The 3473-nt window shown below is 33.3% G+C and overlaps 2 non-coding genes across 2 annotated transcripts; both read right to left on the reverse strand.

Annotated features, from left to right (window-relative positions):
* Positions 1 to 236: 236 nt before the first annotated feature.
* Positions 237 to 415, reverse strand: LOC138858439 (5.8S ribosomal RNA). Its single transcript, XR_011397574.1, has one exon. It is a non-coding gene; the product is annotated as a 5.8S ribosomal RNA (ribosomal RNA).
* Positions 416 to 1040: 625 nt separating this feature from the next.
* Positions 1041 to 3030, reverse strand: LOC138858370 (small subunit ribosomal RNA). Its single transcript, XR_011397504.1, has one exon. It is a non-coding gene; the product is annotated as a small subunit ribosomal RNA (ribosomal RNA).
* Between the last annotated feature and the right edge of the window lie 443 nt (positions 3031 to 3473).

Raw genomic sequence — 3473 nt, forward strand, 5'->3', positions numbered from 1 at the left:
TATGTATTATTTAATATAATTTAAATAATGTTGAAAATTTTTTCTTTTATGGGAATACTAAGATTCTCATTTATCATAAATTTTCGTTCAAATATGAGGTATTCAAGAATATATTTTCTATATTTCTTTTTATGCTATTAATATTATGGATTGAAAAATACAATCCAATAATATGCCATATGCTTAAATTCTATTAATTGACTAAAAGAATAAGCAACTAATTTAGCATAGTCTTACAACCCTCAACCATATGTAGTCCAAGCAGCACTTTAAAATTAATTAAAGTACATAACAGCATGGACCGCAATATGCGTTCAAAATGTCGATGTTCATGTGTCCTGCAGTTCACACGATGACGCACAGTTTGCTGCGTTCTTCATCGACCCATGAGCCGAGTGATCCACCGCTTAGAGTGATAATTTTTTTGTATTTTTTTAATTCAAAGTCAAAGAATTTTAATTTATTGAAAGTATTAATAATTAATCAATAATAAATTTTTAATACATAAGTTTAAAACATCTTTCAATAAATTGTAATTTTAAACCCAAACATTTGCAGCTGCGCATGTCTTAGGTCAACAAAAACAGTAATACCTTTTATATATTATTTTCTTCTCTATTTGTGCGTTTTCTTTTTTTAAATTTTTCAACATGTTTTTAATCACAAATAGAAAATACCATAAAAAAAAGGTATTACACACGTTAATGTGAACAAGTTAACTTATCATTTATAATATTTTATATAAATATCACAATTAAATATTATTTTCTATATAAATAATAAGTACAGCTATATGTTTAAAGGTTTTTTTATTGCGTTCAAATACAATGTATGCGAAGTTCACAATATAATATATATTGTCATAATGCATTACAAGGAGTTAAAAAAAAAAAAAAAACAGAAAAACATTCAAAACATTGTATAATTCAAAACATTTTGAATGAAAAGAACAAAAAGAAACCTTTTTTTTCTTTTTTATTCTTTTTTTTTATTTTGTTTTTATATAATTATTTTTTTTTTCTTTTCGGATAGGAACACAATAATGATCCTTCCGCAGGTTCACCTACGGAAACCTTGTTACGACTTTTACTTCCTCTAAATAATCAAGTTCGGTCAACTTTTGCGAAACAACCGTGAAACACAAGGCGTCACAGTGATCACGTCCGGAGACCTCACTAAATAATTCAATCGGTAGTAGCGACGGGCGGTGTGTACAAAGGGCAGGGACGTAATCAATGCGAGTTAATGACTCACACTTACTGGGAATTCCAAGTTCATGTGAACAGTTTCAGTTCACAATCCCAAGCATGAAAGTGGTTCAGCGGTTTACCCGGACCTCTCGGTCTAGGAAATACACGTTGATACTTTCATTGTAGCGCGCGTGCAGCCCAGGACATCTAAGGGCATCACAGACCTGTTATTGCTCAATCTCGTTACTGCTAGACGCAATTTGTCCATTTAAGAAGCTAGTGTCCTTATAATGGGACAAACCAACAGGTACGACTCCACTTATATAAACACATTCAAACACTTGTACATTCAAGATGAACGCATGAATGAAGGCTATATAAGCTTCAACACCATAATCCTGAAAGCATCTATTTAATATATTTGAGTCTCGTTCGTTATCGGAATTAACCAGACAAATCACTCCACGAACTAAGAACGGCCATGCACCACCACCCATAGATTCGAGAAAGAGCTATCAATCTGTCTTACACGCTTATGTTCGGACCTGGTAAGTTTTCCCGTGTTGAGTCAAATTAAGCCGCAGGCTCCACTCCTGGTGGTGCCCTTCCGTCAATTCCTTTAAGTTTCAGCTTTGCAACCATACTTCCCCCGGAGCCCAAAAGCCTTGGTTTCCCGGGAAGCGACTGAGAGAGCCATAGTAGTAGCTACACCCAATTGCTAGCTGGCATCGTTTATGGTTAGAACTAGGGCGGTATCTGATCGCCTTCGAACCTCTAACTTTCGTTCTTGATTAATGAAAACATCTTTGGCAAATGCTTTCGCTTAAGTTAGTCTTACGACGGTCCAAGAATTTCACCTCTCGCGTCGTAATACTAATGCCCCCAAACTGCTTCTATTAATCATTACCTCTTGATCTAAAAACCAATGAAAGTAGAACAGAGGTCTTATTTCATTATTCCATGCACAAAATATTCAGGCATTTGGAGCCTGCTTTAAGCACTCTAATTTGTTCAAAGTAATTGTACCGGCCCACAACAACACTCGATGAAGAGCACTGAAGCAGGTTTAAATAGGAGGAATATATAAAAAATACATTGTATTAATTATATATAAGAACTCCACCGGTAATACGCTTACATACATAAGGTAATGTACATACCACAATTATAGTTGTACTACCCGTATGAAGCACAAATTCAACTACGAACGTTTTAACCGCAACAACTTTAATATACGCTATTGGAGCTGGAATTACCGCGGCTGCTGGCACCAGACTTGCCCTCCAATAGGTCCTTGTTAAAGGATTTAAAGTGTACTCATTCCAATTACAGGGCCTCGGATATGAGTCCTGTATTGTTATTTTTCGTCACTACCTCCCCGAACTGGGAGTGGGTAATTTACGCGCCTGCTGCCTTCCTTAGATGTGGTAGCCGTTTCTCAGGCTCCCTCTCCGGAATCGAACCCTGATTCCCCGTTACCCGTTGCAACCATGGTAGTCCTAGATACTACCATCAAAAGTTGATAGGGCAGACATTTGAAAGATCTGTCGTCGGTACGAGACCATACGATCTGCAAGTTATCTAGAGTTCAACCAATATAACGATCGAATAATCGCTTGGTTTTAGCCTAATAAAAGCACACGTTCCAAAAGGTCCGTGTTTATTTTGCATGTATTAGCTCTAGAATTACCACAGTTATCCAAGTAACTGTTAACGATCTATGGAACCATAACTGATATAATGAGCCTTTTGCGGTTTCACTTTTAATTTGTTTGTACTTAGACATGCATGGCTTAATCTTTGAGACAAGCATATAACTACTGGCAGGATCAACCAGAATAATATATATTTCTTTTTTATATAATATTTTTTATATTATATAAAAGTTTAAAATGATATTTTCTTATTTGAAAATTATACACAAATACACAAAACATAAAAACATTTACAATATACACAACAATTTTTCTATGTTTCTTTCTTTATTATATTTTTTTTCATTATATTTCATTTCTATTGTGTGATTTTGTAATGGATTTTTTTAATTTTTGTTTTGGTATCGTGAAAAGAATTTTCGTTCTCTATACATATTATTATTTAATTATTATGTAAGAACGATATTTCTTCTTATATTGGCAAAATTTTCAAATAATATCATTCTATACATTTTACTTTATTTCAATGCATATAGTAATATATATACCTTTTTTTAAGAGTATATACATTTTTTTCTTGATTTGAAATTAATAATTTCAAATTCTATTATATTTATTTCAATAATAA

Source organism: Bactrocera oleae, unplaced genomic scaffold (genome assembly GCF_042242935.1).
Source record: "Bactrocera oleae isolate idBacOlea1 unplaced genomic scaffold, idBacOlea1 ctg00000009.1, whole genome shotgun sequence".
NCBI lineage: Eukaryota > Metazoa > Arthropoda > Insecta > Diptera > Tephritidae > Bactrocera > Bactrocera oleae.